This window comes from Cnephaeus nilssonii, assembly GCF_951640355.1.
Source record: "Cnephaeus nilssonii genome assembly, chromosome: 3".
NCBI classification, from domain to species: domain Eukaryota; kingdom Metazoa; phylum Chordata; class Mammalia; order Chiroptera; family Vespertilionidae; genus Cnephaeus; species Cnephaeus nilssonii.
The window spans coordinates 52,876,016-52,888,123 of record NC_137074.1 but is presented as its reverse complement, the minus strand read 5'-3'; the positions used below and the strand labels follow the sequence as shown (position 1 = coordinate 52,888,123).

General features: G+C 38.6%; 2 protein-coding genes across 8 annotated transcripts in view; both read right to left on the bottom strand.

Annotated features, from left to right (window-relative positions):
- SMCO1 (single-pass membrane protein with coiled-coil domains 1) overlaps positions 1-12,108 on the bottom strand; it is a 42,278-nt gene that overhangs the window by 4,248 nt on the left and 25,922 nt on the right. The gene's annotated exons all lie outside the window — the stretch shown is intronic.
- WDR53 (WD repeat domain 53) overlaps positions 7,752-12,108 on the bottom strand; it is a 31,277-nt gene continuing 26,920 nt past the window's right edge. For all 7 annotated transcript variants that reach the window (XM_079764353.1, XM_079764355.1, XM_079764352.1 and 4 more), the window contains one exon: positions 7,752-12,101. The gene's annotated coding sequence lies outside the window, so the exon portion shown is untranslated. The remainder of the gene's footprint in view (positions 12,102-12,108) is intronic.

Below are 12,108 nucleotides of genomic sequence, written 5' to 3'. Positions count from 1 at the left end.
TCAAAGAAATGATCGTGTGGACACAGGTGTCCTGGAATGCACTATAATATTTGCCTTTGAAAAGTGAGCTGTAGTACATCAACAGAGCACAAAAACCAGATGTAATTGTGGTTCTAATTATATTCTTGTAAATGTATATATGGATACACAAAGGGAGACATATACTAGAATTAAGTTTGATGGAAATATAACTCAAATTTTAACATTATTCAATTATCACCTAAGTTAGGTTTAAAGAAAGCCCCAGACCATTTATTGAGAGCTTCTAGTATTAGGTTAGGTATTGTAAATAAAAACAGGCATAAAACAGGATTCTGGAATTTAAGGGATTCCAACTCTAATTGGGGAGATAGGACTTCACTTAAAAAGAAAATGTGGCCCTGGCTGGTGTGGCTCCAATGGTTGAGTGTCCTCCTGTGCACACAGGTCACTGTTTGATTCTGTTAGGACACATTCCCAGGTTGCAGGTTCCATCCCCAGTGTGGGGCATGCAGGAGGCAGCCGATCAATGATTCTTTCTTATCATTGATGTTTCTATTTCTCTCACTCTCCCTTCCTTTCTGAAATCAATAAAAAAATTTTTTTAAGAAAATGTGTATAAAATGTGTGCTAAATAGGTACAGACCATAAAAATAATAGAAGATGAGAGCAGGTCACTGAAGCCTTGCGTAATTCAGAAACGCTCACATTGAAAGTAGGATTTGGGCTTTGCCTTAAAGGAAACGTAAGTCTTTAGTTATCAGAAAGTAAAGAGAAAGGTATTACAAACTGGAATAATCGTGTGACCAAAATTATAGAGGTGGCAAGGTAAATAATGGTTAGGGAAAATTGTGTGGGTATGTCTTAAGCATAAGATTCATGTAAGAAAAAGAAAAACAGCATTTAAACGGATAAATCCAGATCATGGATTTATTTATTTATTGAATAATTTATTCACTTGTTCAATATTTATTCAATATTTCCTGAACACCATAAATACCAATGGAATGGATAAAACCTAGGAATAATCAGTACTATTCCAGGTATTGAGAATACAGTGATGAACAAGGCAAAACCCTTGCCGTAAGGAGCATACTAGTAAGAAGAAACAAAACAAGGATTACAAAAGAATGAATGGTTCAAGATAGCCTGGTAGGAAGTTTCCCAGTCAGGACATATAGGTGAGATGTAGGTTCTATAAAGTTAATCAGTGGTGTTTAGGATAGATCTAAGTGGGAATAAAACCAGAGCAGACATGCCCCTCTGAACACTGCTGCACAGTCAGATATGAGATGATGAGGGAGTAGATTACAAAGAGTGGAAAGGCCAAGGGACAGATATGAGAAACATTCTAATCCCCCCCATGGACTCCTGGGGGTTAGAGTCAGTAAGTCTCACATAAATGTTTAGAAAACTTTGGGAATCAAGTCCCTCCTTGCCTCAGTGGGGAAAACCTTGCTAGGGTCTCATGTCCTACCAAATAGCCATCCTCCCCTCTCTGACCCCATCTACTTTTATCTCATTAACAGAATCCAAGTTTTGTTCAAGTTCATGTGCTTCAGGGAAGGCTGGGCCTCTCCCCAGTCACAGGGGAGTGAATCTTAATTAGACTAAGCCAGTGGTCAGCAAACTCATTAGTCAGCAGAGCCAAATACCAACAGGACAACGACTGAAATTTCTTTGGAGAGCCACATTTTTTAAACTTAAACTTCTTCTAACGCCACTTCCTCAAAATAGACTTGCCCAGGCCGTGGTATTTTGTGGAAGAGCCACACTCAAGGGGCCAAAGAGCCGCATGTGGTTCTCGAGCCGCGGTTTGCCGACCACTGGACTAAGCCAATCATACTAATTTTATTATTGTTGCTATTACTATTGGTTTGGGAATAGGCAGGTGGCAGAATTCTGGCCTATGAAATGTGAGAAGAGGTCTACTGTGGGGCTTCTGAGGTGTTGTGTTATTTTTTAAAATTGTGATAAAATATACATAACATAAAATTTACCATTTTACTGAAGGTGGGTAAAATGTATCAAAAAGTATAAACTTCCAGATATAAAAAAGTTTTGGGGATGTAATGAATAGCATGAAGTCTATAATTAATAATACTGTACTATATATTTGAAAGTTGCTAAGAGTTTTTTTTCTTATTTAAAAAAATATATTTTATTGATTTTTTACAGAGAGGAAGGGAGAGGGAGAAACACCGATGAGAGAGAAACATCAATCAGCTGCCTCCTGCACACCCCCTACTGGGGATGTGCCCGCAACCAAGGTACATGCCCTTGACTGGAATAGAACCTGGGACCTTTGAGTCCACAGGCCAATGCTCTATCCACTGAGCCAAATGGGTTAGGGCTGCTAAGAGTTTTCTTGAAAATTTTCATCACAAGAAAATTGGTAGTTCTGTGTGGTGATGGATGTTAACTAGATTTATTGTGTTGATAATTTCTCAATATATACTTTTTTATCAGGTCATTATGTTATAACCCTGAAAATAATATACAGTAGGCCCCCCCACTTATCTGTGGGGGATACTTTCCAAGACTCCCAGTTGATGTCTTGAAACCTCTAATAGTACTGAACCCTCTGTAACTTTTTCCCGGAGTCCATACGGCTGAGAGGGAGGGAGGGAAGGAGAGGGAGAGAAAAAAAGAGAGAGAGAAAGAGAGAAACATCCAGTTGTTGTTCCACTTATTTATGCATTCATTAGTTGCTTCTTGTATGTGCCCTGACCAGGTATTGAACCAGCAACCTTGGTGTATAAGGATAATGCTCTAACCAACTGAGTTACTTGGCCAGGGCTACCTCTGTCTTTCTAAATAAACTTTGGCTGTATTTGAGTTCTTTGGCTCTGAGTTCTTTTCTTAGCTGAACTCAAGGACCGAGGTCTAACATCTGGTGCTGTTCCCCGTCAATGGAATCACCTCACAAAATATGTGTAATTCTCTCCTTAGGCCCTGCTTCTGGTGTACATCAAATTAAGACTTACACGTACTTACAGCAAGATCAGCCATTGACCCCAAAATGTGTTACTTTCACATTTATTATACATGTATAGGCATATTCACAGACAGTAATAACAACCTCTCGGTCCCTCTGCCCCCCCCCCCCCCCCCGCTATTAGGCTCCCATCACTGGATGGTGAATGGGGAAACAGGGTGGGTGGTGGGGAGATGGCCCCGATTGCAGGCTAGGCCTAGGGACCATACCAGCACACGATTTTGTGCGCCGGGCCTCTAGTAAGTATATAAGTTCTTTGGTTTATCTTTTCTTGTCCCCCTAACCCTACATCAGGGTATATCAGTCTGTTCCATACCTCCATGCTTCAGGTCTTTTATTGGTCAATTCATTTTGTTCAACAGATTCCACAAATAAGTGAGATCATGTGATATTTGTCTTTCTCAGAATGGCTTATTTCACTTAGCATAATATTTTACAGGAACATTTAAAAAATAATAATGATTTCCAAAAATTGAAGTATTTACAAACAATGTCGGTGATGTGATATAAGAAATTTATATTTGGTCTTTGTTATGGTTCTTGGCACAGGGCTTCTAAAACACTTGTAACTTTCTAAGTGATAAGAACAGCTGAAACCGGTTTGGCTCAGTGGATAGAGCGTCGGTCTGCGGACTGAAAGGTCCCAGGTTTGATTCTGGTCAAGGGCATGTACCTTGGTTGCGGGCACATCCCCAGTAGGGGGTGTGCAGGAGGCAGCTGGTCGATGTTTCTCTCTCATTGATGTTTCTAGCTCTCTATCCTTCTCCCTTCCTCTCTGTAAAAAATCAATAAAATATATTTAAAAGAAAAAAAGGAACATCTTTTGTTATGATATTTGTTTCTTTGTCCCTAGCTCCAAAAACAGGTGAAAGGAGCATCTTTATTATATTTGGTTTTAATCCTCCAGTTAAGAATAGCTCTGAAATGATCAAAGTGAGTGTCCTTTGTTATTCATAACCATCCCCTTTCAAACATACCCAAATTTATATTAATGAGGCAATTTTTAGAAAGCCCCTAAGGATGTGGGGCTGGTTGCCAGAACAACCTCATGATTAGGTTGGAATTTTCAGCCCCATCCCTGAACCTCTGGGAAAGGGGTCAGGGCAGGAGACTAGTTTAATCACCAATGGCCAATGATTTTATCAACCATGCCTACTGTAATGAAGTAGCCATAAAAACCCATACCAAAGGGGTTTGGAGAACCTGAAGTTTGGTGAACAAGAACATATCCACATGCCGAGAGGGTGGAGTACCCCCAAATCCACAGGGAGAGAAGCTCCTGTACTTTGAACACTTCTAGACCTTACCCTATGCATCTCTTCATCTGATTATTCATTTGTATTCTTCAATATATCTTTTGTAATACATCAGTAATAGTAAGTAAACTGTTTCCTTGGGTTCTGTGAACCATTCTAACAAATTATCAAACTTGAGGAGTGGGTCATGGGAACCCTTATTTACAGCCGGTCAGTCAGAAGTACAGGTGACAACTTGGGACTTTTGATTGGCATCTGAAGTGGGAGCAGATTTGTGGGACTGACCCCTTAACCTGTGGGGTCCAAGCTAACTCTGGGCAGTTAGTTTGAAAATTGGGTTAAATTGTAGGATACCCAATTGTAGTATCTTCTGAGAACTGGAGAATTGCTCAATGTGAAAAACCCACATATCTGGTGTCAGAAATATTGAGTGTGGAGAGGAAACGATGTGTTTTCTTTTAATGACTTATTACAAAGTGAATACACTCATGTAACCCTAACCAAAATCAAGAAACAGAATATTACCAACTTGCCAGAATTGGCATAGCACCTGGGACTCTTCCTAATCATTGTTCTCCTTATCTTCCCAAAAGATAACCACTATGTCTCATTATACATTAGTTATTAGTTTTGTCTGTTTTTGAACTTTTTGTAAATGGGATCAGGCAGTATATATTTTTAACAGCTTTATTGAGATATATTTCACATGTTATACAATTGACTCATTTTAAATATAAATTTCAAGAGGTTTTAGCATATTTACCATCATCACAATCACTCCCCAATCTTCCTAATTGCTTTTCCCTGTCACCAGCACTAGCAACCATTTACCTACTTTCTGATTCTATAGATTTGTCTATTCTGTACACTTAATATAAATGCATATATGCAAAGAAGGCTGAAAAATAAGTGAGTTAAGTGTTCATCTTAAGATGTTAGAAAAAGAATTAAACCTGAAGATGATAGACTGAAGGAGAAACAGAAAATAGCTAAATAATAGAATTATCAAAGGCAAACACTGGTTCTTTGAAAAGGCTATTACTATTGAAATGCTCCTGAAAAAAAAAAGGAAAAAAAAAGACATGCTCCTGATAAGACTACTAAAAATGAGAAACCAGATAAGCAATAACAGGATTGAAGAAGAGCACATCACTATACATGTAAACAGGTATTAAAAAACGAAAAAAGGATATATTTTTAAATAAAGTCATATTTTATTGATTTTTTTAGAGAGAGAGGAAGGGAGAAACATCAATCAGTTGCTTTCCTGCACACACCCTGACCAGGGATCTAACTCATAACCTGGGTATGTGCCTGATTGGGAATAAAACTTGTGACCTTTGGGTACATAGGATGATGCTCAACCAACTGAGCCACAATGGCCAGGGCTAAAGCTAAGAAGATATTATAAACAAATTCATGCAATAAATTTGAAAATCTATATGAACATCCAAGTGGCTGCATATACCAACAGTTTGTTCCTTTTTATTCTAAGCAGTATTCCATTGAGTGGATATTATCACAGTTTATTTAACCATTAACCTGTTTAAGGAATCTGGGCCGATTCTAGTTTGGGGCTATCAGAAATAAAGCTCCTATAAATACCCATGTACAGGTTTTTATGCAAACATATGTTTTTTTTCATGGGATAAATGCCCAGGAGTGCAACTGCTGGGTCATAAAGTAGTGGCATGCTTAGTTTTGTAAGAAACTTGCTAGCCTCTTCAGAATGGCTGTACCATTTTACATACCTACAAGCAATAAATTATAGATCTAGTTCTCTAATCCTTACTAGCATTTCGTGTTCTATTTTTTTAAATATTAGCCATTATGACAGATGTCAAATCAATAAAAAATATATAATCCAGATTTTAAATATTTTTGAAGGGTGAACTGATCTGTAAATATTTTTATTTACATTCTTTATTGTTGAAAGTCTTACATGTCTTCTTTTCCCCTCATTGAGCTCTCCCCAGTAGCTCCCCCATCTGTAAATATTAAACCTCTATAACTTGTACTGATTCAGATTTTTGAGAGATAGGACCCAGGCATCTAGATATATATTTTTAAATCCTTACCTGAAGACATACTTATTTTAAAAACAAACATTTTTTATTGATTTCAGAGATGGAGAGGGAGAGAGAATTAGAAACATCAATGATGATAATCATTGATCAGCTGCCTCCTGCATGCCCCACAGTGGGGATTGAGCCTGAAACCAGGGCACGGAATCGAACCATGACCTCCTGGTTCATAGGTGAACATTCAACCACTGAGCCATGCCAGCCGGGCTGGATTTCATTCTTGATCCCAAAGTTTCCTATTGATAATGTGACTAGTTTCCCTACCTAGCTACCTTAGAATTTATACAGAAAAATCCTCTGTGCTTCTCCAGAATACCTTCTTTCAGAGCAAGCTATTTGTTCCAGCCTTGCTGTTTCCCTACACGCCCCAGCAACATCACTCCTAGTCTTAACAGGAGACGCTAAAGGCCACTAAGAGGATTTCTGGGACATTATCTACAAGTCCATGCACTCAAGCTTCAGTTCTGTGTATTTTTAAAATAAAAAATTATTAGACTTCTAGGACTTGTTATTTTTAATTATTATACTAAAATTACTTTAATATAATGATGCTTTAATATCAAACCCAGTATTAGGCATAAACTTCTTAGAACTCTTATGCAACTATAAAATCAAAACAAATCTACATACTAAATACAACCCAAATTACAACTAATAAAATTCAATTGTCAACATTAATGTATTATGATGGCTGATGCTATTTTGCTGATACTAAATAACTTCTCACATCATGGATTTAGCATTAACTGCTTTAAAGAAGGTTCTTTTGAATTTGGCAAGTTGATACTACCTTGGGCAGAGTTGACTCATACACTTTTCTCTAAATGAGTTACATCCATCACTTGGTTTATGCATTCTCAGTTTGTAAATTTTAGATTAAAATAAATCACCTGCCATTTATTTAAAAATTTTTATATTTTATGAATTTTTTCAAACCAAAGATACCATATACAGGGGTCCTCAAACTTTTTAAACAGGGGGCCAGTTCACTGTCCTTCAGACCGTTGGAGGGCCGGACTATAGTTTAAAAAAACTATGAACAAATTCCTATGCACACTGCACATATCTTATTTTGAAGTAAAAAACAAAACGGCAAAAACACCTGCATGTGGCCCGCGGGCCGTAGTTTGAGAACGACTGATATAACATGTCATAAAAGATAAATTCTTCCTGTTACTTTTGCTACTGCTATTGATGAGTGGAAAATTGATAATGGGACACTGGGGAGAGGATTTATTGACACTTTTTTTGAGTGACTCTTATTGGGTTTGGGGGACATGGGTCTGCCCAGTTAAAACTCGTTTGTATTATTTATTTATTTATTTTTTTAAAATAAATCTTTATTGTTCAGATTATTACAATTGTTTCTCCTTTTTTCCCCCCCATATCTCCCCATCACCCGGTTCCCTCCCCCATGTTGTCCTTTTCCATAGGTGTATGATTTTTGTCCAGTCTCTTCCCATACCCCCCACACAGACACCCCTTTCCCCCTGAGAATTATTAATCCACTCCCATTCTATGCCTCTGATTCTATTATGTTCACCAGTTTATTCTGTTCCTCAGATTTTTAATTCACTTGATTTTTAGAATCACTTGTTGATAGATGTGTATTTGTTGTTCATAATTTTTATCTTTACTTTTTTCTTCTTTTTCCTCCTTTCAAAGAATACCTTTCAGCATTTTATATAATTCTGGTTTGGTGGTGATGAACTCCTTTAGCTTTTTCTTATCTGTGAAGCACTTTATCTACCCTTCAATTCTGAATGATAACTTTGCTGGGTAGAGTAACCTTGGTTGTAGGTTCTTGCTATTCATCACCAGTCACTGGGAGGGCTGTGCTCAGCTTGGATGGGGCGGAGTCTCAGAATGGTGCAGACAAACTTGGTTTTCGTCCGTGCCGCCCTAAGAGGGCAGGTTTCTCCGTGCCCTAATCAATGGCTGCGCCTCTGAGAGAAGGCAGCTTTCGAGCCTCGCCCGCTGCCAAACAGACCAGTTTCTCCCCGACCGCAGCTGGATTTCAGTGCAGTCGGGAGGTTTTGTTTTTCTCCCAAATAAGAAAGCTAGCCACGCAGCGTCTGCTGCCCTCCCTCTCCGCGCGCTGCGAGCAAGCCTGCCGCATATTCAGCGATCCGCCCTTTCCGCGCTCACGGATCTCTGCACCTCCACAGCTCCTGAGGCTCAGCGTCCCCCTCTCTTTTTTTCTCTAGTTGTAGGTTTTCCACTCTGCCAGCTTTCCGGTGGTTCTGGACGGTGTGCGCTCTGTTTTCCAGTTGTAGTTTCAAAATTGTTGTGGCAGGCAACAATTAGGTGTTTACCTTATGCCACCATCTTGGTTTTCTCTGTATTATTTCTAATATCCTAAGTTAAAATTTTTTTTTCTTAGTCTTCACTCAAGGATTTATTTTCCCATTGATTTTTAGAGAGAGTGGAACGAAGGGAGGGAGGAGGGTGAGAGAGAGAAACATCGATAAGAGAGAGACACATCAATTGGTTGCCTCCCACAGACACAACCCAGGTACCTGCCCTTAACTGGGAATTGAACCTACCACCCTTCAGTGTACAGGTTGATGCTCTAACCATTCAGCCGCCCGCTCCTTGGACTGGGGGCCTCTGGCGGGGCTGAGAGGACTGGGTGCCGCCATCTTTGTGATGGAGTGATGGTTAATTTGCATATTACCCTTTTATTAGATAGGATTCTTGGCTGATTCCTGCATGCCCTGACCGGGGATCAAACACTCAACCTTTGTGTATTGGGACAATGCTCTAAGCAACTGAGTTACATGGCTAGGGCCTAACATCCTAACTTTTAAACTACAAAAATAAAGGGTGGAAAAAGCATTAAGTTGTTAAACCTAAGGAAAAATATTCTTATTTTAAGTGAAAAATTCGTAGTGATAAATCTAAATAAGACAAATATTAATGATGTGAAAGCTACAAATCTTCCACATACAAGGGCACCGAGAGGTAGTAAGTTTGGAAAGAGCACCAAGACACTTGTCTTGAGACTTACTTTATAACAGCAGCCTTTAAAAAAATCAGTTTAAGGTGTACAACATATTGATTTGATAGTTATATTGTGATGATTGACATTGTAGTGTTAGCTAACACCTCTATTGTATCACACAATTATAATTTCTTCTAGTGTTAGGAACAATTAAGATCTTAATCTAGTCTCAGCAAGTTTAATATTTCTAATAGTTTTTTTGTCTATAACCACTGTAGTGTATTAGGTCTCCAGGATTTATTTATTGCAAACATGTACCTTTAAACATATTTCCCATTCCCCCACACCTGGGCCCATAGTAACCACTATTTTACTCTTTGCTTTTACAATTTCCATTTTCTTAAGATTCTACATGAGGTATCATACAGTATTTGTCTTTCTCTGACTTATCTCACTTAGCATAATGTACTGAAGGTCTATCTATGTTGCTGCAAATGGCAGAATTTCCTTTTTTCATAGCTGGATAGTATCCCATTGTGTGTGCACGTGCATGTGTATCACATTTTCTTTATCCTTTCATTTGATGACAGGCATTTAGATTGTTTGCATATTGTGGCTATTAATAATGCTGTAATAAGGGGGAAATATGTAATACTTTCATCAATAAAGATTTTTAAAAAGTAATAAACATGGGAGTGTTATGTCTTTTTTTAAATATATATTTTTAATTGATTTCAGAGAGAAAGGGAGAGGGAGAGATAGAAACATCAATTATGAGAATCATTGATTGGCTGCCTCCTGCATGCCCCATGCTGGGGATGGAGCCTGCAACCCAGGAATGTGCCCTGATTGGGAATTGAACGGTGATGCTCAACCACTGAGCCACACTGGCCAGGCCATATGTCTTCATTTCCTTTGAATATATACCTAGAAGCAAGATTGCTGGATTGTTTGGTAGTTTTAATTTTTAGAGAAATGGCCATACTGTCTTTCACAGTGGCTGAACCAGTTTAAAATCTCATCAACAGTGCACAAATGTTTCCTTTTCTCCACATGTACACCAACACTTGTCTTGTCTTCTTGATGGTAGCATTTTTATAGGTGTGAGGTAATAATTGGTCTTGGTTTTGATTTGCATTTCCCTGATGATTAGTGATGCTCAGTACCTTTTTATGCACTGTTAATCATTTGGATATCTTCTTTGAAAAAATGTCCTTTTTTTTTCAGCTTAAGATTTTTTTCTAGAGTTGTATGAATTATTTATAAATTTTGGATATTAACCACTTATCCAATATATGGTTTGCAAAAATTTTCTCCCATTCTGTTGGTTGCCTTTTCATTTTGTTGAAAATTGTTTCTTTGGCCCTAGCTGGTTTGGCTCAATGGACAGAGCATCGGTCTATAGACTGAAGGGTTCCAGCTTCGATTCTGGTCAAGGACACATGCCTGGGTTGTGGGCTTGATTCCCCCACTAGAGTAGGGGGCATGCAGGAGGCAGCCAATCAATGATTCTCTCTCATCGACATTTCTCTCTCTCTCTCCCCCTCGCCCTTCCTCTCTGAAATCGATGAAAATACATTAAAAAGAAAATTGTTTCTTTGGCCATGCAGAAGCTTTTAAGTAGGGGTATGCAGGAGGCAGCTGATCTCCCTCCTTTCTTCTCTAAAAATCAATAAAATATTTTTTAAAACATTCTGCTCCTCTGGTTGGGATATGGCTTATGTGGTGGTGGTGATAGTAGGGTACCTTGTTTACTCTTCCACAATATCCCTCTGGCAACTTACTTTAAAATTAACCTTGATAAAAAAAAATTAACTTTAGCACAGCGGAAGGGGTGATCTTCCCCACTGGGAGCACCCCACAGGAAGAGGGTTGGCTACGAAGGAAACCCACCTCTGCTCAGATCCCTGACTGAGCCACAAAGTCCCACTTGGCCCCAGACTTTCACCTCCATAAGCCTTGCTCATGGCTTAAGGGCCTGTCTCCTGCAGTTGTAGCTCCTATCACCAGACTAATGAGAGAGGGTGGTATTAAGTCACAATTGGGTGGTTAAGAGCAAGAATGTGAATTATTGCTACGTTTCTTAGATATGATATCAGTATCTAAGTTTTCATTTAAAAGTGGCATACCCCCTTAGGGAATAACTAATTTCACCCCTTCACTTTCAAATAAGGAAACTAAAGCCCAACATGGCCAAGAAAGTTGCCCAGTGCTGGGATTAGAATCTTGTTTCTGTCAGTACTCAAGCCAAGGTTCTTTGTCAATAAATTTTTTAGGGCCAAGATATTCTCCTTTCTTTAAATTCCAAGCGAAATCACTAAACAATATTTACTGATTGCCCATTTAATGGACTCCTTTAATTTTAAGTTAAAAAATCTAGCTCAAATAGCTTAAGCTTAAAAAAAAAAAATAGGCTCCAGGAATACACTTGTTTTAGGCATGACTGGTTCCAGGCTCAAAATTACTGTGAGGATTCTACCTCTTCACCTCTAAGAAAGACTTTCCACAGGAGAGGCACTATAGACTGACATCCTATCAGCTTAGCTACCCCAGTAGTACATGTCAGCTATCACTGGACTTCTCAGTTATGTGAATCAATAAATTCCTTTTTATTCCCTTAAACCAGTTCAATTTTGAATTCTGTCACTTGTAACAAGTGTTCTGACAGAAATGAAGCTTATCAAAGGGTTCTCCTCAAACAAGGATAATGGTAACCAATCAGATTCTCTCTTCAAAACTTTGAATATAAGAGTAGGATGTATAAGCAGAAGCCGAAAAGAGGAAGGAAGACAGCAATGCAGGCCATGAAAAGAAGTTTACTATTGATACTCTATCTTGGCCTCTATT